Genomic DNA, 27,500 nt, shown 5'->3' on the forward strand with positions numbered 1-27,500 from the left:
TCTCTGTTGTCTGACCCAAATAACCTCAGTCTCTCCTTGCTCATCTACAGCCCATGTTTCCCGAATGCTTCCTTCCACTCCCCCAGTACTTCTGCATCTCCCTCCCACTCTCTCCCACAACAGCCGGGTCGTCCACATTCAACATACTACCCCTCATGTTTACCTTCCTGCTTCCCAGCTCCATCACCATGATAAACATGAGTGGGCTGAGAGAGCTTCCCGACCACAAAGCAATGTTCACGCTGAACTCCTCAGACATCCCAGGACCAACCCTAACTCTTCCTTTCATTCCCTTGTACATCCCTTCCACTAACCTAACTTCTGCTTCTGGCACTCCCATCCTTCTCAGTGTTGCCATCACCATCTCTCTCTCAGGACAGTGTTGTAGGCCTTCTCCAGGTCCACCAATCTCAACGCCATTTCAAATAGTAAATGTACATGTACACACGCTCATTGTAAATTGATTCCATTCCCAGGAGGAAGTATGATGCACAATTAAACAATAGTTCTGACAAAGCACAATGTGAATGTTATTTTCCAAACATGGTTCTTATTGTCCAATCGGATTAGCAATGGTCTCTGATATATGAGGTGGATGTCGAAAGTTTTTTTTTTCGGTGTAACAAGAGACGTGTGGTGTATTTTTACAGCCCACATATCCAGCAGAGGCCTTGTAGACCATTCAACCTCGAGTTACAAGAACTGTAGATGCTTATAGTTTTTTTTTGGAACTTTGTCACACTGTACAAGAACTGTACATTGTCACATGTAGGGACTTTGCCCATAAATGGGAACTTTATGGCACGCTGTATGAGAACTGTACATCCTATCTTGCTCGGGAATTTAATGGCAGACTGTCTATGAACTGTTTGTTGTATTGTATGGGAACCTTATGGTTCACTGCATGAGTATAGCCTGGTGTTGGCTTAGCAGTTAGGGTGGTGGCTTGGGATCCTAAGGACCTGAGTTTTAGCCCCATTGGTCACCGAATTAACACCAGCGGGTTGACTCAGCCTGGTATCCTTCTGAGGTTGGCGAAATGAGCACCAGTACACTGGTAATAGGGGCACTGCATCAGTGACATAGCTGTGGCACTCCCTAACCAATGATGCAACCAGCAGCCAAAAAGGCAGCAAACGATGTGAACTGTATGAGTAAACACAAAGTGGTTGATTCAGGATGTCACATTGACAGGTGATCATCATGACAAAATGATGATCATTCAATATTTTCTGCCTTCTATGCACACCTGGATAGCAGGGAAGGTTTTCAACACAACCTATTATATAGATTGTAAAATGTGATCAAATTTTTTTTTTCTTTCAATTTTTATTATCGAAGAACATATAGAATTGCTCCAGGCAAGTTATGTCGAATAATTATGCCAGAAATTAATAGTACAAATCCACATAGAGCTTGACAGCTGCCCATTTGTGCTAAATTGGAAAGGGAGTTTTGATTGAATTTTCAGTATTTATTTGTATAGAAACTGTGGACACTGATGGAGGCTTGCCAAATGCAAAGCAATAAGCACTTGGCTCAGATATTCCTGTTTCATATATCGACTTGTATACAGGTAAGAAGGTAATTGTCGGTAATGCTTTTTCCTGAATTGTAAAAGATAATGGAACCAGTGGAGTGTAGCGATGAGACAGAGTTCATGTTTCCTGACAGCGATCTCTTAGTCAGTGAACAATTATTTATTTTGCATTTTTCTCAGTGTTGTCGAGGAATTTAAACTTGATCACATGCAAGACAAAGACTTTCCTCGACATCAGTGCACTTTTACATCAATTCTAGTAGACAATGGAAAAATGGAGGATTTGAAGTTGGATTCACTGTATCATGAGGCAGAAGTTCAGATGGGAACACGAACAGACCAACCCCAAGAAGAGTGTTGCGTTAGTGGTATCTGAAATCAAACATGAACCAATAAGTCATCATTATATATTACTGCAGACATTCACAAGTAGGATCAACAACCACATATTTGCTTTAACAATCATTTGCCACCGACACTTCATGGTTAAGATGGCTGGCTTAAGATCCTAGGGTCATGAGTTTTGAGCCCCTGTTGTGCTGTTGAAATAACACCAGGTGGGTGGACTAGGCCTGTCATCCTTCTGAGGTTGGCAAAATGAGTACCAGCCTACTAGTATCAGTGGCATAGCTGTGCTTTCAGAAAATGATGCAACCAGCAGCCACAGGCTGCATATGAAATAACAATAACCCATGCAGACCCCTAATTTGTGCTGGAATTAGAAAATACCATTTCTTTTATTCACAAGTAGTATATACATAAGAATCCCATTGTATGCATGGGGGATAATTATGGAAATCCTAGCCACTTGGGTGTAGTCTATTAGATGAGAGCTGATTGGCTATTCCCTCCATTCACAGGTGAGAGATGTGGGTGAGTCTTTATTTATATATTGACTGCTTTTGATGTTCACATGTGGTACATGCTTGGGAGCCTCATTGGTATGCATTTCTGTCTTCGCTATCACTGAGTATTCACCAATAAGCGATGAAACCAGTCCGGTAGATGAGGGGTGTGTATCATTGGGATTCTCACGTGTGTACTATGTGTGAATATCTTTACAGTTGAGGAACTCTGGGAAGTGTTTGAAATAGCATTGGCACTTACCTTGTGTAAGTCTTTTTGGGTTGCTTTATGCAGCTACTTTGGCTGGAGGAGTGTAGGAGGGGTCAATCATTTATTTAATCCTAGCCACCTGGGTGTCATCGATTAGGTGAGAGCTGATTGGCTATCCCCTCCATTCACAGGTGAGAGATGTGGGTGGGTGTATATATATATATATATATATATATATATATATATATATATATATATATATATATATATATAGCTTGCTATGACAAGAACCTGTTGAAGCAAAAAATTTTTTTTTAATGCATGCCTTTTGGAGGGCAAAGTACACCACGATTATGTTGCCCACACGATCCCATAGATGTGAGGCATGGCTCCTGGACAGGCAAATGATGATGGGCTGAATTGAAATGCTGGTTTGTGGAAAGTTAAATATTAACAGGGATGCAAATAGTGCAGTTTGATGCTATCTCTAAAATTCAAGACCACCCAGCAAAATTGAACATCCTCAGCTTTGGATTACAGAACAAGTTAAACATTCTATCATGTGTTACAGCAAAGGTGACTATTTGTGGATTGCTTGTATCCGATACTGAACACATGGCAAATGGTCGAGTTAACTTATCTAATCACTTCAGTTTGAGAAAGAAAAAACAATCATAAAATAACTCCTTTACTAGTTCTTAAAAGTGATACAAAAGTTTCATTTCAAAAACCTCGAATAACTCGATCTGATCACGATTTTGTCAAAACATGAATTATTTGAAGCAGAAAATGTAAATTCATTGAATTTATTTTAAGAATGTCTTCGGCTAAAGAAAAAGTCGACAAATCATGACGACATATGGAATTTTATCTTGGGTTACCAAGATGTGCATTTGGGCTGACATGATACCTTCGATTTGCACACTCCCCTTTGAGCTGTCGAGCCTGGATTTGAATCTCGACCCACCTATAAATTGTCATCGTGTTGTTTCGCAGGCAGGGCGAGATATAAATTTGTGTGTCGTCCATCAGAATAATGCACTGGTAGTTGGTGAACTTTAAAGATCCAATTGCATCATTTGCGACGAGTGGGTGAGTTATGACTGACACCTGGCCATATTCCAACTTCCTGCACCTTCAGGCGAACGCTAGGCCCTGCCAGGTAGTCCATGAAAGACTTGGGAAAAATCCTTCCCTCGCCGATCCTATGACAAGGTGGAAAAAATTTGCAGCTGTTCCAGTAATAGCAGATAACAGCATTTTGTACAGTTATGTGTTGTCTGCAGTTGCCTGTGAAACACACCTGTGACATTGCCCATGCTTTTATACCATGGCTCCCTCGACAGGAATGACTAAAATTCCCTGAAGTTGAATTTGCTACTTTATATATACTATAAAAGTGATTTTTTTTTATATTTATTTGTTTGTTCGTCTCACCCCGAAGGGGATGCGAGATTATTGCAATGCACCTATGTGTATGTCTGTGCATGTGTCCATGTCTATATATTTTTGCTTTAAAAATTGTTTTCTCCGCAACCGCTTGTCCGATCGAAACATAGGAGGAAGTCACCATGGAGAATATTTTATTGTTAACACTGACACCATAGGTCACATAGCATGGCAGCCATATTGGATTAAAGGGAAAAATTGATCATAATTTTCTCCAAAACTGCTCAACGAAAATAATTGAAACTTGGCATATGTCAACTGCCCATGGGGTATATATAGGGTGATAATGATGACATCATCGGATAAGTGGTATTCCAGCCATAATTGTTTGAATTTAAATTCTTACAAAAAACATCTGAAACATCATATCTGATCTATGACCCGATGTGAGTGGATAATTAAATTTACTAGAAGCACCTGCTCCCTACGGGAGTCGTCAAGTGGTTCATGTCATTATATTTATGCCAATTTTACTCCAAGCGGTCCCAGGATTACACACACAAAAAATGGTTGCGACTGGTTCAGCCGTTTTTGCGGTACCTGGGAACAGACAGACAGACAGACGGACAGTGAATTATAGTAAGATGACATTCATAACCCATGTCAATAAATAATGTGACAATAGGGTGCATGGATGATGTAGGTATGTGGGCTATACAAGCAGTGGGCCATAATAGTAGCGTGTTCAGTTAACGATGGTATTTTTGTTCAGAATGAACGCGCGAGGCGATGCACTCTATGAGTGCAGTTCTTGTTAAAATTGTACTTACCGTATATTGTTTATGTTCTAGTTTATATATATATATATATATATATATATATATATATATATATATATATATATATATATATATATATATATATATATATATATATATTTTTTTTTTTGTAAATGCTTCAAAAACTATAAAAGTACTGAACCAAATTTTGCATGTTGCCAAAGGGTACTCCAAGTATGGCTTCTGTCAGGGCAGCATATCTGGGGGAAGACCCAATCCTCTCGATGTAAATGTATATTGTATAGCACCCCGGTGGTCAGCCGGTATTGAGAATCATCATCTTTGTTAAGAAATGTAAACATCACTGATTACTTTGATATTGAAATCTGAGTGAGAATAATTCGAAATTTTCAAAATGTTTCATTTCACCATTTTAAATGGAGGTTAAAAACCAAATAATCCAACATGATTGCTCGCACTATATACAGATATAACAAGCAAGAATGGTTACAAAGGATAGCCAGATAGCTATATCAATTATGATAGTAATTCAAAGGTCAGCTCCATCCATCAGGACCATACTCTGTACAGAGCATTAGTGCTGTCAAAGCAGTTTCCTGGGCTATTGGGCACAATCCTGGACAGGTCACCATCCACCACAGGATATTCAAATGGCTCAATCATCCCAGGAAGCTGGTACTCATTTTGCCAACCTCAGAAGAATGACAGGCAGAGTCAACCCCACCCAGTATTGATTCAACAGACATGCAGGATTTTAAGTCATGACCCTAGGATCCTAAGTCTGCCATCCTAACCATTAAGCCAACACCAGGGCACACCACTAAAATCGTCCGTGTGCAAATGCTGGTAGCTCGGTGCAGATGGTGAAGCATGAAACCATCTCGGTTTGTATTACTATCTGGTACAACTACCAAGGACGCATTGACTCGGCATATTTGTGGAAAATCGAAAATTATTTGCCGTCTGAGTTAAATCGTACTGCGATGTAACGTGTAGACGATACGAATCTGGCGGTTAACTTCCTTGCGCGATGTCACTGCGTGAAAGTGTGAAAAAGAAGATTTCGACTATTAATCACAAAATTACCCACTTTATAAATTGGAAATCAGAAAAAGACGCATCATCTCTATTTTGTCGGGTATCAAGGGAGACATTAACGTCAAGGTCGTCTGAACATTTAGGTTCCCCTTTCACAATATGCTTTACAGTGATGTTGAAATCTGATTGAAAATAATTAAATATTTTTAAAATGTTTCATTTTGCTCATTTTAAGTGGAGATTAAAATCAAAGCAAACAAAATGAGCTTCACTGTGAAGCAGAATTTTTTTTAGTTTTTTTTAATGGCACCATATATAACTCTAACTAGTAAGGATGGATGATAGGATGGCCTAGAGGTGTGCACACTCACCTCTAAACTGTCTTGCCTTGGTTTGAATCTCAGCCCAGCTAGAAACTCTCATCTTGGTGTTTCACATGCAGAGCAAGGCATCAATGTGTGTACCCTATCTGTTTTAAATGCTGAGCATGAAACAAGGATGCAGCACAAACCATTTTCAAAGCCTTTGGTATGACTCGACCAGGGTTCATGTCGACCTTCCAGACTCTGAGCAGATGCTCTGACCATTACTCTACCGAAGCCTTGGAACATTAATTTACTGATTTCTATTTTTGTTTGTATTTTTAAAGGAACATTTTTCACTGAGCAATTGGCCTGCACCAAAGGTTATGCCATATAGCAGGTACAGTGCAATGGCTTCTGAAATCAGTCCAAAGGAAGAAGGCAATGTTATGGTGATCTGTATACCAAAAACGGTATTTATGCATGGTGAGATGCAGCTGGCAGTGTGGCCAAGAGGTAGATGCACTCATTCACCTGTAAACTGTCTAACCTGGGTTCGAATCTTGACCCAGATAAACTTCCATCACAATGTTTCACAGGCAGGGTGATTCATCAACGTGTGTGCTGTCCCTCGGATGGACGTTAAACTGGGAGTCCCGTCTGCCGGTGTTGGTTGGTGCACATTAAATATTGGCGTCCTTCCCGAAGAGTATGCAAGCGATTGCCAGCACCCAAGCCAAATTACAAATTCCTGCCCTAACCTTAGTTGAATGTCAGACCTGACCAGCCGGTTCAAGAAAGACTTGAGCCAAATTTCCTGTCGAAAGACTGCAAAAATGTGGGAATTATTGTGGCTTTTCAGAAAAAGAAGTAGGCTGGCTAAGGTGATGTTAGCTGACTTCCAAGCAAATGGAAGATGTTATCGGGCAAATGATGCGGTGAAAATCCATCAGCAAAGTGACGGGTAAAAATGCTTGGAATATATATATATATATATATATATATATATATATATATATATATATATATATATATATATATATATATATATATATATATATATATATATATATATATATATATATATATATATATATATATATATATATGAGCCTGGTGTTGGCACAGTGGTTAGGGCAGCGGCTTGGGATCCAAAAGGTCCTGAGTTCAAGCCCCGTTGGGCCACTGAATTAATACACCAGGGGGTTGACTCAGCCTGTCATCCTTCTGAGGTCGGTGAAATGAGTACCAGTGTACTGGGCCGGTGTATACCCCGGTTAAAATAGGTGTACCATATCCCTGTGTCGTAAGAGGCTACCAGGGTTGCGTCAGGAAGGGCATCCGGCGTAAAACATGTGCCAAATCAGTATGCGGATCATACGGATGATCCGCTATGGCGACCCCAAACGGGAGCAGCCGAAAGAAGAAGAAGAAGAAGAAGAAGAAGAAATATATATATAGATATATATATATCTATTTTTTTTTTCAAATGTTTGTTTGTTACTTGCGAAAATCGAAGATTTTACAAGTATATTAGTTGGTCTTGTGCATTACTCTGTCTGTCTGTTTTCCTCCACCACCAAAGGTGTATGGAGGTTCTGTTTTTACCCTTGTCTGTCTGTTTGTTTGTTTGCTGGGTGTGCGCTGCCGCTCGCCACGTCGCCACAGGGTGAATCCCTCTTACCTGTGGCTAATATTTAAACCACCCATTAGCCACTGTGGCTAATCCATGTTTTAGTGTTTTTTTTTTAAACCAGTTTTGGGTGATTTTAGCACAGAATTCAACCTTTGTTGAGACGGCCGCCATTTTGTATGTTTTGATTCCGGGAATCACGCGTGATTTCGTACAAGCTTTTATATATATATATATATATATATATATATATATATATATATATATATATATATATATATATATATATATATACTAACTTTAGTAGTTTTAAACTGGTTTCTAGTAATAAAAAAAAAATTGACCGAAATTATGCATGATTCTCATCTCAAAATTTTATTTTAATTTTTTTGAAAAAAAAAATTCCGCAATGATTCGGCACTACATGCTTCGTTGGGTCAGTGGTTGCCAGGTGAGTTTTGACTCGATCAGTAGTAGTGCCTGTAGTAGGATGAGTTTGGTTGGATGAGTGAAGTTGATTCGTGAGATTGGTTGGAAGTATGAGTTTGTGTGAGATTGGTTGGATGAGTGAGTTTGACTGGCATGAGGTTGGTCCAATCCTGGTCCACAACCACCCCCATCCCCCACTACCACCTACTAAAGGCACAACGCACGCACGCACGCACACACCACCATCATCCCTCACAATCACCACCTCCCCTGATGGTCGTTCATTCAACCAATCTCACACGTCTAACTCACTCATCCAACCAATCTGAACAATCCAACCAACCTCACCCATCAAACTCACACATCCACCTTAAAATTAACTTATTATTTCATATTGCTAAAAAAAAAAACTTTTTAATAATATATGTGGCTATTTCCTTTCTCCTGTGGCTAATCATTCTAAACCTGGATTAGCCACAGTGGCTAATTCCTTTTGAAAGCCAGAGCACACCCAGGTTTATTTGTGAACAAAATATCGCAAAAAGTTGTGGACGGATTTGGTCGAAATTTTGTGCAGAGCATGGGCGTGTGACAAGTACAAAATAGTTAAGTTTTGGTGAAGATTCAAATCCGGATCGTAGCATTTTTAAAGTGATCGGTGATCCTAGATCCTAGAATTCTTCACCATTGAGTGATCGGGTTAAAATGATATGTAGCAAGATATTTCAAAAATTTGTGGACGGATTCGAACGAAACTTGGTATATGAGTTGGTTAGGTGACAAAAACAAGCCGATTAAATTTTAGTTCAGATCCGGCCTATCAGTGGAATACAAAACGTATACTAATCATCCTGGTGGAGGTATGCACTCTACCGAGTGCCCCTCTAGTTATTTGTTTGTTTGTATGTCAATCGACAACATGTCACAATTTTAAACAGATCTTCACCAAACTTCACCACCTGATATAGTTCATCATAAGCAAGAAGCCTTTTGTTTTTAAGGTCAAAAGGTCAACAACAATGTCAGATTTCTAAAATCCTGAATTTTCAACCGATTGACTTTAAATTTGAACAGGATTTGCATATCAGGTCATTGAATTCAACCACCAATTGTTTTTAATGAGAAATTAGTTTCATGTATTTCGCAAGTATTGTGCAATGCATGACATCTTTCTTGTTTCTGCCTTTGTGTGTTTGTACGTTGTTCTCTCGCATCCAAACCGTAACATCTATCCACCCCAAATTTACTGCAGAATCTGGACACTGTTTTAAGCTACTGTGCGCATTGACCTCGATGTGCATTTTGAAGCCACCAAAGGCCACTATAAAGTGTATATTGGGATGTGGGGTCAGGCAGTGATGCCACCAGTCCGCAGGCAGAAGGTAACCAGAAGGTAATAGCCCCTGCTATTTTTTCATAAACGATGTAAAGTGCATTTTGTTTTTATTGTGATCAGATGCAGTAATTTGCTGCTCTAGAAATCTGTTTCACTTCCTATTTTTTTTTTTGGCTTCTGTGTCCTCATGTCTCAGTCATAACATATCAAGTTTTGCATCCAGTTCATGATCCATGGAATGTCCATTGAAATGCTGACACTCAATTATTATCTTTCATTGATAGGATGTTCTTTTTATGCAGCGGTAGACAAACCCAGAAGGTCGCCATGTGGATGGATATTCTGAGAACCTCCTTGAATGGATGGTGAAAGGAACAGTTGAGGAAATCTAAACTGCTGCCACGTACACAGATTTTATTATAGAGAGGTTGGGAATTAATAGCTGTCTCTACAAGGCTGGGAAAGCAAACCGTGAATGCATTGAGAATCATCTCATGTTTCATTAACACTCGAAGAACCCTTTCTAGATCTGTAAAGTACATACTCCTTTAACTTTGTTGGTTATCTTTTAAGGAACATTTTTTTTTTTTTTGTCAAGATGAATTATATATCATTGAGGAACTGTTTTTGGTGGCTGGGATTTGTTGTGCAATGATCAGTCATTACAATATTGATAAAGAGTTAGCATAATTATGATTACCTTGAGAAATAGGCAGCAGAGCAGATTGCAGTGAATGCATCACCAGGGTTTATCATAATATTAATGAATAATTGTGATGTTATAAATAATAAACACATGTTGCACTCTTGGATAATTTACCTCGAACACACATTTTCTGCAGTGCACATCCGCTTTACGATCATAACGATGTGTCAGCTGTTGATATGAAATCTATTGTTGCAGCAATGTGAAGACATTTCTTTCAGCTGACCTTCTGGTTTACCCAGTTCAGCAATCGATGATATTTGTTTCCTTAGGCTTCACTTTGTTCAATGATATATTTATGTTTCCTGAGGCTTCAGTCAGGTCAGGTCAGGCCAGATTAGATCTGTGACTTGCTACAGGTACCATGTAAACCTGTACTAACCTGTTCCATGGTCGGGTTGTCGGCAACTAAACCATCTCTCCCACCAGGTTTTCTGGTGAGGAGGGTGTTTGGATATGGACACCCAACAGGATTAAAAACAAAACCTGTCAAAGGGTGGAGGAGCTCCTTGTGAGCCAACGGCCATCCATATCTCGTGCCCAACTGTGTCTGCGGACGTCCTCCTGCAGTTGGGTTACTTCTTATTAGGAGGTTGGTGGCAGGATTTGCACTCCAGCCACGGTAAAACCCTTCATTCCTCAAAACAAAAAAATGCAAAGAAATCTGTAAATCGACTGCGTGGGAGGACCTCCTGTGCAGCTTCCCTTCGCAGGGCAGCTCACCGGATGACAGGATTGGGGCAAATCCTTCAGGACCCCCAATCTTTGATGATAGGAGGGAAACCACGGGGTAACATCCCTGGGTCAGATTGCGGAAGAGTATGTCGGAGTGGTGCTGAGGTGTCGTCCACCAGACGGCGGTCTCCTTGGTTTAACCTGAGGTGGTCCCTTCAGGTGGGTGCCTGGAATGTCCTATCCCTAAGAGAGGATGATCATCTGTCTCTTATCTGAGCTCAAGCGTTTGGACATCAGTATTGCAGCACTCTTTGAGGTTTGGAGACCGGATTGCGGCGAGATAATGGTGGGTGGTTACACCTACTATTGGTCTGGTCACTCTGATAGTTACCATTCCTAAGAAGCTGCTGTAGCTGTGTCCAATAAGCTGACTGCAATGATAATGGAGGTAACACCGGTCAACGAGCGTATGATGAGACTAAGGATTCGTCACTCCTTGGGTGTCATTTCCCTGGTCTCTGTTTATGCTCCGACTGAGGCGAGTGATCTCACTGTGAAGGATGCATTCTATGCCACGCTTGAGTCTGTGGTTGATCAGTGCCCCAGACGAGATACACTTCTAGTCTGCGGGGATTTCAATGCATCGACTGGAACTGATAGGGATGGTTATGAGACATGTATTGGTCCCCATGGGTCAGGAATTATGAACCAGAATAGCACTAAGTTCCTTGACTTTGCAAGAAGTCTTGGACTTAGGGTGGCTGGTTCATGGTTTCAGCGCCCACAAGCTCATCGCTGGACTTTATTCCAACGCTGGCGGTGTGGCAAATGAGATTGACCATGTCCTCGTTGATGGTCGCTGGAGGATGATCCAGAATCGGTCTACCGGAGTGCTCAGTTCCTCAATACTGACCACCGGCTTGTTGTAGCAACTCTGAAGTTGTACCTTAAATCCAGGAGAATGGCACCATCCCAGCCTAGGCTGGTTGTTGGCAATCTCCAGGATGAGAGGGTAGCTGAGGAGTTTGCAAACATGCTGAGTGGAGATTTGGGGGGGGGGTGTCTGGGTGCTTTGGGGAGTCCTGAAGAGTTGTGGAGCGCCTTCAAGACCACCATCCTTGATGTTGCCGGTGGATGTCTTGGAACTCGCCGCAGGGCAAAGAAGAATTTTGTCTCTCAAGCGACACTGGATACCATTGACCAGAGTCACAGGGCCAGGCTGAATGGCAGAGCTGAGCTGTTCAGGGGGCTGAGGCGTAAAACTGTACGTGCGCTAAGGGTGGACAAGGAGGCCTATGTGCGAGGAATCTGTGAGGGGTGGAGCATCATCTGTGGTCAAGTGATTCTCGTCCCGCTTGCAGGGAAATTCGCGCATTGCGTTCATCCAAGCCCATCCCTTGGTGTACTGCAGTTGGAGCAGAGGGTGGTAGGCTCTTGACAGAGGAGTCTGAAGTGAAGGCCCGCTGGGCCGGTTGCTTTGAGCGGCTGTACCAGACTGATCCACCAGCTGTCGAGTTGGACGTCAGGGGTGTTACAATCCCTGTTGCTGATCCTCCAATCAATTGTGGTCCAACTTCACTTGTGGAAACACGGGCTGCGGTGAAACCGTTGAAATGGAGCAAAGCTCCAGGGACCTGTGGCATCCATGCTGAACTTCTCAAGGCTGGTGGAAATGCTGCACTCGTGTCGTTGCATGCAGTTCTGTGCTCTGCCTGGAACACAGGCATCATCCCAACTGACTGGAAGAGGGGCCTTGTTGTCCCTCTCTGGAAAGGGAAGGGTGATCGCCAAGACTGCAACAACTACCGAGGGGTGACGGTGCTCTCAGTGCCGGGCAAGGTCTTTGCTCGGATAATTCTTGATAGGGTTCGCCACCATCTGCTTGAGCACCAGCGTCCAGAGCAGTCAGGCTTTACACCAAAGAGGTCAACGATCGACCGTATCCTTGCTCTTCGGGTCCTCACTGAGCGCAGACGAGAGTTTTGGCAGGGGCTGCTTGCAGCCTATGTTGATCTCTGTAAAGCATTTGATTCAGTGAATCGGGATGCCCTCTGGAGGATTCTTCGTCTTCGTGGGGTGCCACCAAAACTGATCGATCTGATGTCTGAACTCTACTCTGGTACTGAGTGCTGTGAGATGTGGTGGTACCATCTTTGACTTATTTCCAGTTGTTACTGGAGTTCATCAGGGGTGTGTACTTGCCCCCACACTTTTCAGCACTTGTATGGACTGGATTATGGGGAGGATGTCTGAGAGATCAAGCTGTGGTGCATCGTTTGGGAATGTCAAGATCTCTGACCTTGATTTTGCAGATGATGCAGTCATCTTTGCGGAGACTTTAGATATCCTTTTGTGGGCCCTCGAAGTGCTGAATGAGGAGTTGGAGCTGCTGGGATTATGGGTTTCCTGGGTCAAAACTAAGATCCAGGCTTTCAATGACATCTTGGATGCTACTGTCCTGTCTGTGCCTGTGGTGAAGATGTTGAGGTCGTGGAGAGATTCACTTACCTTGGCAGTGATATTCATGTCTCTGCTGGCTGTGAGTCAGAGGTCGATAGACATCTGGGTCAGGCCTGGGGAGTCATGGATTCACTGGATAATGGGGTGTGGCACTGCCAGTACCTGTGCGGGAGGATGAAAGTCCGACTCTTCAGGTCCTTGGTGCTTCCAGTCTTGCTCTATGGATGTGAGACTTGGTCTCTGAACAAGGATCTGAGACGGAGACTTAATTATTTTGGTACCAGGTCTCTTCGGAGAATCCTTGGCTATCGCTGGTTGGAATTTGTGTCCAACGAGCGGTTGCCAAGAGATACTCAAATGAGATTTGTTAGCTGCAAAGTCCATGAGCATCAGCTACAGCTGTATGGACATGTGGCTCGTTTTCCTGACTCTGATCCTGCTCACAAGATTCTCTCGGCGAGGGAGTCTCGTGAGTGGAGGAGGCCAATGGGCCGACCACGTGCCTCGTGGTTGCAGCAGGTTGATCGGCATCTCAATGAGATTGGGATGGGCCAGGCATCTGCCTGGGGGATGGCCAGACGGAGGCCCCTGGAGTACCTGCGGAAAGTGGACGCAGTGACGTGCTGCTCTGGTGCATGTTCCCATACCTGACCTGACCTGACTATGTTCTCTATCAATAAACGGTGGAATTGCGTAACAATGTGGGTGTGGGAAAATCAATTGGAGGTATAGCTACTCTACTCGCCCTGGGTGGGTGTGAGGATATAATCAGCTTAATAAGTGCTATATTACTGCGTTCTACTTCCTGGAACTTATTGTTTCGATGAATGTAGCATGTAGTACTAAAACGAGAAGCATCCGTCCCTTCACCCATGTGTCACACTTTGTTCTCGTCGAAAGGGTTCCTGCTGTCGTCAGGTCATAAAAATGCTACCTTTTGAAAGGTAATAATCGATTTACTTGGTTGGAAAGCTAACAATCGATTTACTTGGAACAAAAATTCGTGTTTGTTTCATCATAAAGATGCCTGTCTTAAAAGCCCTCTTTCTGGGTTGATAGAAGAAGGGAGATGGGAGCTTCATGCAGTGGTTCCAATATTTGCATTTACTATTCTTAGACAACAGGACTCATTAAGAGGTACATGGAAGGAGCACACAAAATTATATATAGTAATATTTCTCGAAGCGATATAAATTTTTTTGAAGGTACGTGGAAGGAGCACACAAACAACAATAACAAAAACCACCGCGACAGCAGCATCAACTACTACGTATAACAAAAGATCCATTATTAACCTCTGCCATCGAAGATCGGTGGTTACTGTTTTCACCCCTTTCTGTTTTTGTTTGTGAACAGTATTACGGAATAACTCTTCGAAAATTGGTGGGGGGATTAGGTATGGTCCAAGGATCATGCCATGAGATTTTGGGCTTGGTCCAAAGTCCAATATGGCCACTATGGTGGCCATTTCAAAAAAATATTTGAATTTTTTTTTTTTTGCATTTTTACATGTTTTAAGTGATTTCCAACCCCCCCCCAAAAAAAAAGTTGTTGGAGAAGAAAAATTTTTGGAACTTTTTTTTTTCAACAATTTTTTTTTTTTTTTTTTGCATTTCTACATGTTATAAGTGATTTCCAACAAAAAAAAAACATTCCAAAATTATAATTGCGGCTGATTTTGGAACTTCAGGTGGATATACCCACGTAAAATCTATTTCTGTCTCAAGGAATCGAGTTATGACGAATGAATTGAGTATGTAAAAGGGAAAGTTGCAAACTATAACTCTGTGAGCACTGTTGACGTCAAATTGAATGAATAAGATATAAGGTTCACTTAAGTGACCAAGCAGTATTGGCGGCGGAGGTTTTGCACTCTACTGAGTGCTCCCCCTCTAGTTTCTTTCATGTCCTTCACTTCATTTTCCATCCTCATTGAGATTCGTAGATGACATGCAATATGTTTGAAGTACAACATGCTGTCTATTGATTTAATAAATCCATCAGCGAAATGACTGGTACGCATGCCTAGTTATTATGAAACAAAATGATTATTCATTTGCACTGTACTTCCGTTTCTTAGGGTGGGGGGAGGAGGAGGAGGAGGAGGGGCAGACAGAGGTCTGAAAATTTCCTGCAGCTTATTGAATGCCTGTGATTCAATGACCAGCCATATAGCAACAGGTGGGCACCATCCATCATCGGTTTCAACCCTTTTATTGTAAAACCTCTCCAAACAGTGGGTTCATAACGTGAGTTTTGTCTCTGTCTCTGTCTCTGTCTCTGTCTCTGTCTCTGTCTCTGTCTCTCTCTCTCTCACACACACACACACACACACACACACACACACACACACACACACACACACACACACACACACACACACACACACACACACACACACACACACACACACACACACACACACGAATAACCCATTGTAGGCTCACTGTCACAACCTTGTGGAGGTTAATTCATTTGTGAAATGGACACCAGTTATCTAAAATAATCAATTGTGCATTAAAGAATTTTTTTTTTTTTTCAATGATCTTAGATTTATGGAATAGCTCTCAAGATACTTTTGATGCAGGACAAAGACATTGGTAGATATGAATATACTTTAGTAATTCCAAGCACATTAGAAGACTATAGATAAATGTAAAATGTATAAAATTTGAACCTGAGTTAGCCTACTTCATGAGCCGTACCAGGGGTTCAGATGAAAATGCCAAACACGACACCTTGAGATGAATCATTGCCAATGTCTGTTTTGAAAGTAATGCACAAAGTTGAAGAGCAGTGGTTTGAATCCTTCTTCCCTTCCATTCAGATCCCTCTTGTTAATATAACCACTTTAATGATCTAATTAAGGGTTTTTATTTATTACGTATGCAAATGGTGAAATTTAATCTTTCCCTCCTCACCACTGATGTGGATTTTTTAAACCCACTTTGTTGTGATCGTTGTCCTCCTGAAGGATTCTAACTGGTCGATTGTGGAATCCTATTTGACTTCAGACAGAGTTTAACGTTTGTCCGATTTGATTATAAAACCCTACAAAAACCCTATCGACACTGATAAAACTGATGTCCACACAAGTCCTTCCTTGTGAAACAATTTATTTCCTAATTATACACCATACACTTCTCACCCTTGTACAATGAACTTAAGAATCCCCATTGATTGCAATATTATTTGGTTCTATTTCATTTATTCTTATTTTAGTTAACAGTTAGACCAACCCGATTCAATTCACTTCTACATTACATCAGAGAGTTTTATTCTAACTTGGTACTTGGTCAGTTCCAAGGAGTACGAGCCACTGAGAAACTATACTTCCTCATGTGCTCGTACTAAGAAAATGTGTCTTTCAAAACATTTTATACTTCCATGAGAGAGAGGTTGGGGGATATTCACCCAGACTGTAGACGTGTCCTTTAGACAAAAAGCGACTTTGTACATTTTCTAAGCATAGGTTCATTTATCAGCTCGGTCACTCTGCTCCAGAACAACACATTTCTTATCATTTAGGGCAAAAGTCTTTTGGCCAGAAATGACAGCCAATTCAATTTGCAGCATAAAAGTTACATTTCTGAAACTCCATTTGTTACAATTTAAAATACATTAATATAAATTTTTCCCCCACACTCCCCCCTTTTTTTTTTTAAGGAAAATTTGAATAATTTTTCTTACACATGATTACCATGTCCCATTCCTGAAGGAGAAAAGATTTCCATTATTCAAGTTCAATCAACAATGGCAGCGAGTGCTCATGTCAGAAAATGAGTGTGTTTCCATTTAATTTATGGCCTGTTCATCAGCATGTGTTACACATTGGATACATGCTACCCGAAGTCAGAAGATAAACAGGTCAGGGTGTGGATAGAGCGGCACCCAACAGGAAACACAATCGAAGCACTCCTTGAGCTGAGGAGAAGGTAGATGTGGGCAAGTACAAGTTTGGGCTGGACACTGGGTTGAAGGAGCGCAGTGTGGAACTCCAGGCCTGTCGTACATTGAAGTGACCACAGCAAGTTCATGATTTATTTGCAGAGCGGCAATCGAGAGTGTGGCTGAGAACATTCCTCCATGCAGGCACCACACAACGCCGATGTTAAGACTTTGCTCAACCTTCTCCTCAGTGGGTTTTTTCTTTCTTTTCCCACATTGCTCCATCTTATCTCCTCGGGAAGGGGCATGATCATGTGTTGAATGCTCAATCACCCAAATCTGGGTTCTCCCATCGTCCAATCTTTGTGTGGAATTTTTTTCCAAACTTCATTTAGATGAAATCGTACATTGCTTCAAGGCTGCTTTCAACACTCCGAAACAAACAAAGCATCAATTAAACACCAATCAATAAACGTCATGGGCACATGTAGTTCTACAAGACTAACAAAGATTGTTATGGAAGCATTTAACTTGCATTATATGTCATATCAATATTTTAATCCCTTTCCTTGTTATTTCCCAAAGCAACATGCTAAAATATACAGAAATCCCAGTTGTACGTATACTAAAAACATCCATCTCATTTGCTATTTCCATCGACATTTTAAATCTCTGACATTTCTCCATCTGTCCACTTCTCTCTCACCAAAACAGCAAACATGCTGCCATTTTTCCAACTCACATACACAAACCATCCTTCACTTCCTCAAACCTTCTCAATTACGAATCCATTTTCTTTTATCAAAACAAATAAATCATTTTAAACAGTTTTACAAAAAATTGTCAAATCACGTGTCAAATATCATTTAAATTGCAGCTCAAACACTCTGTCTACACATGCAGCTTCACCCTCCACAAGCTTTATCCCAGTCTTAGAAAAGCATCTTAAACTTCAGACTAATAAACATCCAAACTCTCTTAAACAACTTTTTGGTCAAAACAAAATATTTCCTTTTAAAATCCAGAAATGAAAAATTTAATCTTCAGCATCTATCCAATTAAATCATGAATTTACCTTGACTGAATCGATCAAATGGTTACACTGGGTTGTTTGCCATTGCCTTCCCAGCACAAGTTCAGGTAACCTCAACATTCGCAGACGAATAAAACAATATTTCAACGTCCATCCGAGGGAATCATCTATTATCTGTGAATTGCCCCACGTGCTAAACATCATCAAATCATTAAAATCATTCCAAATCACGTTTCTACATTTTAAATCACATGCAGTATATCCACATTCACAATTGTTATTTCACAATTTATTCAAAATCCCGATGGTTGTAAAATAAAACTTCAACACTTTTCCTAAATGGACTTCACTTTAAACAGATTCAGTCCAGAGGGTGCGCCACAAACACCAAGGAACGAGGAACAGGAAGTTCTCTCCACATCCAGTGGGAAGAAACAGGCAAAAAACTCTGACAGGCAAAACCCACAGTTTAGCATTACTCTGTCATGGCTTCAACACATACACTAGACAGCATTGCATCTAATAGACTCGCATGTGATCACGTGACAAATACCAATCACATTTCTATCTCATCCTCTTGAATCTGCATATGAATCGAATTTCACACCTAAAGCAAAGGCTCGAACAAAGACTCAGTGTAAAGATATGCCACCCCCCACAGATCGAGTGGAGGGGGTCTCACACAGTGTAGTTTGCGACCTTCGCGTGGAAATGCAACGCAAAGAATGTATAACATGCCATTTCAAACAAACCCACAGCTCAACTCAGCACGAGTTAAAATATCGTCAAAATCCCAACAGAACACGTTTCATTGCAGTGAATATTGGAATCGCACAAGTTTCATTTTTTACTCTCAGTAACACATCGCATCTCAATGCAAATCACCAACCATGCTCCCAGCTGGTTAATCATCTCCTGCACTCCACAAAACGTTTCGTGCAAATCATTGCATTTACAAATCCGTAAAACCTCCACACAATATAATATAACAACCTCACTGCCAACAAACTTCCAGTGAGTTCAATGAACAAAAAGTAACTCTTAAAACTCTTACAAACAGGTAACTTACAATATTTATCTATTTTAACCCTATCTCGGCGTCTCAGCCGTGTCCTCGGCGTCTCTCTCACAGCCGGTCCGTATCAATGCAAACATGTGGCATGTCGCTTCATCATGCCCATTTAATTACGCATCTGGCTCCTCAACGAGCCTCTTCTTGTCATCTGACTCCTCTTCTTCTCCAGCACTTTTCTAAAACAACTACAGTACTTATCGTTTACTTTAAAACGGACTCCCTCCGCCGGATCCTCTTCTTTCTCTCAATAAAATTATCTGACAATGAACTTTTCTTTGTTCGAAATGCGTTACCTGCTGAGAGCGCTCTCCCTTACCTTCGCTCAAGCACTTGTCGTTCCTCCAGGCACTGCCTCCGGCAGATTAAGCACCTCCGGTCACGAGCACCGCACCAACGTCGGTTCGAATCCGAGTCTCGGCGCCAACTGATGTGGATTTTTTTAAACCCACTTTGTTGTGATCGTTGTCCTCCTGAAGGATTCTAACTGGTCGATTGTGGAATCCTATTTGACTTCAGACAGAGTTTAACGTTTGTCCGATTTGATTATAAAACCCTACAAAAACCCTATCGACACTGATAAAACTGATGTCCACACAAGTCCTTCCTTGTGAAACAATTTATTTCCTAATTATACACCATACACTTCTCACCCTTGTACAATGAACTTAAGAATCCCCATTGATTGCAATATTATTTGGTTCTATTTCATTTATTCTTATTTTAGTTAACAGTTAGACCAACCCGATTCAATTCACTTCTACATTACATCAGAGAGTTTTATTCTAACTTGGTACTTGGTCAGTTCCAAGGAGTACGAGCCACTGAGAAACTATACTTCCTCATGTGCTCGTACTAAGAAAATGTGTCTTTCAAAACATTTTATACTTCCATGAGAGAGAGGTTGGGGGATATTCACCCAGACTGTAGACGTGTCCTTTAGACAAAAAGCGACTTTGTACATTTTCTAAGCAAAGGTTCATTTATCAGCTCGGTCACTCTGCTCCAGAACAACACATTTCTTATCATTTAGGGCAAAAGTCTTTTGGCCAGAAATGACAGCCAATTCAATTTGCAGCATAAAAGTTACATTTCTGAAACTCCATTTGTTACAATTTAAAATACATTAATATAAATTTTTCCCCCACACCACCATGTGCCTCACACGTCCCCTTCCCCAAATCCTTTCGCTTCCCAAGCTCTTCTCGCTTTTCCCTCCACACTCCCTTTCCTCCCTCAATTTTATATTCCGAACTTTCTCCTCCCCATCTTTTTTTTCATTATTCTGTTTATTTGTCCCCCACCCCATCATTTTGCATTTGTCATATATTCCACCAATGCGCTTACATTTTCGTTGAGAGCCAGAAGATCAGGAGAAGTCATTTCCAGTTTTCATCTCGATTCATGAACCGAGTGCTTTGACTTGTTTACCACAAAATATTATATGTGTCTTTTGTCTATGTTTACTGGAGATGATAATAGCCTCTGTTTACGTATGTCCTCTGAATACATCATGTCCCGTACCTTGTTGGAATGCTTTGTTCATTCCTGCTAATTGCTGACGATCACAACGTTAAAACAACAAAGTTAATCTCGCACGATCACTCCAAACGTGTCCTTTACAAACAGGTACAGCGAATATGGCAAATGGTTTTTATCCCAGTGCTTGTTGGTTGCACTGTATACAGGTTACAGGAAGATGCCTCTTGTCCAATCCTGACTGCCATATTCACATCACTTTAAATACTACACATTTACTTGTCATAGACTGTACACAAAGTACCTTTTATAAATGATGATGTCAAAGAAAACCGTTGTTGTTCACTCATCTGTTGATTGTCGTTTTAAAAAATTAAACTTTGGAATTTTGCAGATGGAAGAGTTATGTACAGGTAACTATCTGTCCGCAACTTTGAGATGATATTCCTTCCGTCTGTGCTCCGGTTGACAAATGGTGAGGCTTTGCAGTCCAGAGGTATGATTACAAGGATTTGCTGTGTTGCCTGTGGCCAACAATTATCTTGAACAAAAGAGCAGTACAAAGACGGATTCTCAGCCGCCCAGCTAGAGCTCAAATTGCGAATGCACACTGGGCAATGTCTACCAAAAGGACTGACTCGTCTTCACAACTAGAGCTGCAGAATTCGAGAATGAATAACTATGAACTGGATGTTCAGAATATCATGAAAAGATTGATGTGTACTCGAATTCCTTCATGGGTGACGAAGAGTATCAACTCGTCAACATTCACAGTGGCACCAGGGAAGGTATAAAAGTCAGACCTGTATTCTGCATACAAATTTTTTGACAGAAAACTAAAAAATAACTTTGCTTCCAAGCACTTGGAGGAAAACAGGATGTCTTTGACAGACTGATTCTGACAATTGATGAAATGACGCAGTTCAAGTGTGGCAGAAGATAGAGAGACTACTGACCTGTCTGTAATGTGAACGTAATTGGCCCAGAGACTCAGCTTCATCTTGATGTTTAAGGTCGTGGTTTCCATGGCTTAAACCTGAGCAAGGTGTGAGACGGGAGAGCCAGCAGAGAGCAGTGCTCCATAAAGCTGTGGATGAAGGCCTTGTCGGTGGATGGGAGTTCAGGTATGCCAAGGAAGGACTTTGTGGCTGGCCCAGTGGCTGGCTTTGGACGCCAACTTTGAAATATGGTTTGCCCAAGAAAGATCATACCTGATGGTGAGGACCAAAATTTTGAGTGACTGAACTTCTTAGAGGTTTGTTAAGGAGGTACTGTCGATGGAAGAGTTCGCCAGACAGTCCTTCTGGACAGACAGTGAGAGTATGAGATTTGTCAAGATTGAAACATATTCCATGTGTTGGACCGGCTCATGGTTCTATCAATGTCTCCAGAGAGGGAAAATACTTTTGCCTGCCCATGTGATGAGCGAGGGATGCTACAGCAAAGAGAGATAATTTTCTAGTCAGAAAGATGGTTACTGATGATTAGGAACATGACTGGACTCAAGACACCACCATGGGGGAATCCAGTTTTAACAGGGAGAGGAGGTGAGTGGACCCCATTGAGAGCCACACATTGACTACGAGAGTGGAGAAAGTCAGTTAGCGATGTATGGATTTGGCCTTGGATGCCATAGGCAGGGTTTCAGACAGTACAAATGCTTGAGATATACAGAGAGATGGCCCTGATCTCATGTCTGATATTGAGTGCCTCAATCTATTGTTGGGAGAGTAGAAGCAGCATGTCCAAGGTAGAGTAACCGGGTCTAAATCCGAACTGATGGTCTGAGATCAAGCCATTGGATGGAGAAAACAAAGGATTTGATGTTGACTGTGGTGATGGATAATTATATTTCCCTGACCTTGCTGATGATTGGAAGTAAGTTAATATGTCAATTTTTTTTTTTTTTTTAGCTTATCTGGGATCGGTTTATGCACCTTTTTAATTGCACCACCTGGAATTGGAATTCCAGATAAGGTATTGTCATCGTGCACCGTCGGTCCGTCCATCCGTCCGTCTCCTATTTAGACTTCTCTGGGCATACCGCTGGGCCGACTGGCTGAAATTTGGCAGGAATGTTCCAGTCCTGACTGGTAGCAGGGATTGCAAAGCTTGTTCTGGTCACGTGACTTTAAATAGGTCAAAATGGCGGATTTGATAAATTCCTTCAAAAATCTACTTCTCCAGACCCACCAGTCAGAATGCTACCAAATTTGGGTGACAATATTAGGACAGAGTCCTGATGTTTAATTGCGAATGCCAAGCTAATCACATGACTGGAAGAGTGTCAAAATGGTGGGCGTGTAAATTCCTTCAAAAATCTTCTTCTCTTGACCCACCAGTCAGACAGGGTAGGGATGTTAATTTGCAGAGGTCATGTCGATCACGTGACCAGAAGTGTGTCAAAATGCCACACTTCGTCTATTTTTGGGAAAATCGTGTAAATTCCTTCCAAAACCTCCAGTCAGAATGCTACAAAATTTGGGTTACAAAATTTGGGTTACAACATTAGGCTAGGGCCCAGATAAGCTACTGGTCCAGTGGTCCTATTTTTAGCTCACCTGGACTTTAGTCCAGTGAGCTTATGCGATCGAGCAGTGTACGTAAACACTTCAGTCATTATCGCTTGAACCAAACACAATTTTGATGAAAATTGGCCACAAGCTTCAAATCTAATGCCTAACGAAGGTATATTGACCATATCAAAATCTTCGCTCATTGAAGGGGTATACAGGGGTGGGGGGAGGGGGTTGACCCTCCAAAATAAGTATTTGCTTTCTTCTCCGAAACGACCACACAATTTCAATGAAACTTGACCACAACCTTCATCACCCATGATGTACCAAAGTTTGTTCACAGCATTAAAAAAAAAAGCTTAGAGTCTAATGGGGCCTGCAGGGGGTTTGAATGACTGTTGCTCCTGATCCAGGTGAGCTTTAGCACACGTAGTCCTATTTATATGTGATGTAGTGATGTCGGCTGATTTACAAGTTTATGAAAGATGACCCAGGGTAAATGATAAGGTGAACATAGCAGAGAGAAGATGTACAAGAGTGGCAAAGAAGGTTTTTAAGACACGTGTGCTAATGTCATCCAAGCCTCCTGCAGAATCAGAGTTCAGGGTTGCTAGAAACCTCTCCACCTTCTCAGTTGATTAATACACGGAGTGCAGGAGAAATTGGGTGCTCCTGGGTAGAGTGTGTAAGGCAGCGAGGGATCAGGGATACAGGATTGATGCGTTCAGCCTTCTCATGAGCGGAGTCTGTTGTGGTGCCATTTGAAGTGATGGAAGCGATGGAGGGGAAGCATACACCAGAAATGGACTTGACAAGGTGTTATTGGATCTTTTAGGAAGGAGACAAGTTTGAAAATTCAGTCTTGAGGTTAGCCAGATGTCGTTTTCTGACTCTCCTGTGAATGGAAACACACTTGTTGTGGGCTTTGTGAAATGATCTGGAGTTGCCCTCAGTTTGATTACCCTGAAGGAAGAGAAGGCAAATTGTTTCAAGGCAACTGCTTAACCACAGGATGCAGTACACCATGCGAGGGAGGATCGGTATGATAACTGCAGACGAGATTGAATGAATCTGTGCATAATGGAGATCTGATTTTTGTGAAAGGTTTCCAGGCTGTGTTAATATCAGGGGTGGCAGATAGATGAGACCAGTCCTGAAGTATGATGGTAGCTTGCAGACCATGCCAGTCAGCCTGAGTGAACTACCAGACTCACTTGTGCTTGGGCAGCTTTCTGACAGTAGCCAGAGAGATGTTGACTCTCGCAAGCACATGATTACACAAACTAATTGTAGCAGTGGAAGAATATTAGACATTATCAGGAAGGTTTGTCATCACCAAATCAAGAAGGGAAGATTTGTCATTGGCAGAATTGCAGGTCAAAAAGTTCACAGATTGAGCCAGGCCCATGGAGTCATAGAAGTTCTTTGTTGCAATGCCACGGTTGGTGAAAGAGGGACCAACACTCAATCAATTTTCATGATGACAATTGAAATCACCACATACAAGGAAGAGAGAGTCGGGATGAGTGGTTAAAAGTTGGTCCATGTTGGCACAGAGAGCTGTTGTTGGAGTCGTCACTGTTCGGAGGACTGTCAAACACACAGACAAGCAAGAGGTGGGAGCAGAGGGGAAGGTGCAGTCAAAGGTACTCATGCTGGGTTTATAAGGGTAAAACTAATTAACAGCAGAACAAATACAGTGAGAAATGGAGTTATTGATGTAATTATTCACACATCGACCGCAGATGTGTTTATGCTTTCATTTTGGTGTCAGCGCTTGGGACGCTCATATAATACTGCACTTGACGACAACTTATTCCAGCATGGACAATGCAGTAAGATCAGCCAGCATCTGGAAAAGACCGCAGCAAAAGCAATTGTAGGCAGCCTTTGTGCATTCACTGGATGTACGTGACACTGTCAGTGCCTTTAGGGTCAAGATCAAAACAAGATCACTGAAGATGATTCTGAATGCTCCGGTATTCAATGAACTCAAATTTTTTTTTCTGTGACTTGTACAGGTAGGTCGATGATGCAAAGGTAAACACAACGACTATGACTACTTTAGGGTTGAATTCATAAGTGATACTTCAAAAACCTCCCAAGTGGAGAGCCTCAAACTCCAGATCATGGGTGCCAACTATTGGAGTCTAAAGGTGATGGAAACGGTCAAAATTCTCAGAACCATATTCCTGAAGCATGTTGGTAGAAGATTCTTCTATTTCTTCTTTCCTATGCAACACATGGCTGTGGGTAGCATCTATAGAAAAATCGAGTGTTTTTTTTTAACTTCTACTCACCGCTAATTTCTATTTGAACCCTGTAGAACACAAATCGCCTTGCTTGCACTTCCAAAAACACACAGTTCAGTCGTACTTGGGCAAAAATTTACACCATCTCGACCAATCAAATTTCCCATGCGCTCTCAGGGCGGAGCCACGGTGAGATTCAGACAAAATGGTGGCGCCGAGTGATGCAACCACAGAGCTAACTTTGTCGAAAATATAGTGCATCTTTTTCCCAAAAAAAAGTGTTCCAAAATCATTCATTTCTCCAAGAAGACTGAGCAGAATGTGAGAAGGTTCAGCTCTGGACTGTTCCATTTGACCCGACGGCTTTGCATGCTTGCCATCACACCTGTTATTCAAAGTTCACGAACAAAGATAATACGGATCGTGCTCAGCAACACAAAGCAAGAGTTGAAAAAACTCTTTTTAATGTCTTTTTTTTCCTCAAGACTGCGTGGGGTTAGGGTTTAGGTGTTCCACGAACTCTCAGTTATTTTGTGATTTGTGCCATTAATTCGAAAGGAAACCAAGTGAAAAATGGTTAGAAGATAAAATATAGGTGGTCGAGGCGAGGTTGAAACATTATTACAATGAATAAAGATTTTCAATTGTTTTCCTCAAAGGATGGCAATGCCGATTATTGTTTTTGCATTGTATCCAAGGATCTTATATATTATTTCCGAGTTTGTGGTTTCGTGTTGCGCTATCTTCGACTTTGTTCTGCGCTCGAGTAACCTGATATTCGGCTTACATTATCTCAAAGACTAAATGAGGTGCATGGTACAAAAAAAAGTAAATAAAATGGTTCTGAAACAGTGAAATCGTATTCCACTTACTGCATTAAAGTAAAATTACTACTGATACTCTGCATCAGTTCCTTTCTCAAACACACCCACCCCAACATGTCGTGCAGAGCGCGGGTTATGCTAGTATACAATGAACTGGGACACAGAAGGAATTGGTAGGAACCTGTGAACAGGAGAAGGCCATTTATTGGTCCTTTCCTGCCTTTTATCAACATAACATTAATTCATTACATCAGCTTCGGGGGAGGACAGCAGTGGGAAAGGCACAGTGGTATCACCAGTATGGTTTTTTGGAGGGGGGTAGGATGTAGAGGTGGGTTGTTGGTTGTGGAATATACAAACACGAACAGCATATTCACCTTTTGATGAGGCCCTCTTTCACACGGCCCAATCACAACACGTCAATACAACCACCCATCCATAGACAACCTTTGTACCAGTCATGCCAATATCGACGTATCTCTATATCCTCAATGCTTCCAGGTACCTTTCTAATTAGAGTTCAACCACATCTATCGATTCTGCTGGCACTACCTTTCCAGGGACAGCATTCCCTACCTTAAGTACTCTCTATATGAATGAAATACCCCTGTTACGAGAATCATAACTCTCCTCCTCTTGTCTCTGAAACCGTGACTCCTGATCCTGTTACTGTCCATTCTGCTGGAAAACTCTCCTGCATTTATTTCGTCTATCCCCTTCAATATCTCAAACATCACTACTAGATCGTTTATCTTTTTAACCATCCACACTCTACAGTGAAGCATTTTTGGGATTTTTAAAGTGTTTTTTGCACCATATTCTCATCTTGCTGGATGTATACTGCTGGATAAGATTGGAGAAAAATGACCAATTGTCCCTTGAATGATCACGTGGTAGCTTCTTGGAATGTACCAAAAGCCTTGGACTGAATACAATACACGCGATGATGCATTTGGTTCTTGGAACAGAATTGTAAACGACTGACAAGTTGTGACATCGAGGATTCATATTGCTGTCGGCATGTCGTTTCTCTTCGAATCAAAACATTGAGAGGGAGGGATGTGTCATGCAA

The 27,500-nt window shown here is 41.5% G+C and overlaps 1 long non-coding RNA gene across 1 annotated transcript in view; it reads left to right on the plus strand.

Annotated features, from left to right (window-relative positions):
* The window catches only part of LOC147016827 (uncharacterized), a 33,185-nt gene that overhangs the window by 5,014 nt on the left and 671 nt on the right, over positions 1-27,500 (plus strand). Inside the window, exon 2 of the long non-coding RNA XR_015049203.1 lies at positions 15,445-15,545. This is a non-coding gene — a long non-coding RNA (uncharacterized LOC147016827). The remainder of the gene's footprint in view (positions 1-15,444; positions 15,546-27,500) is intronic.

This window comes from Eptatretus burgeri, chromosome 11, assembly GCF_056783735.1.
Source record: "Eptatretus burgeri isolate ZD-2024b chromosome 11, Ebu_testis_v1, whole genome shotgun sequence".
NCBI lineage: Eukaryota > Metazoa > Chordata > Myxini > Myxiniformes > Myxinidae > Eptatretus > Eptatretus burgeri.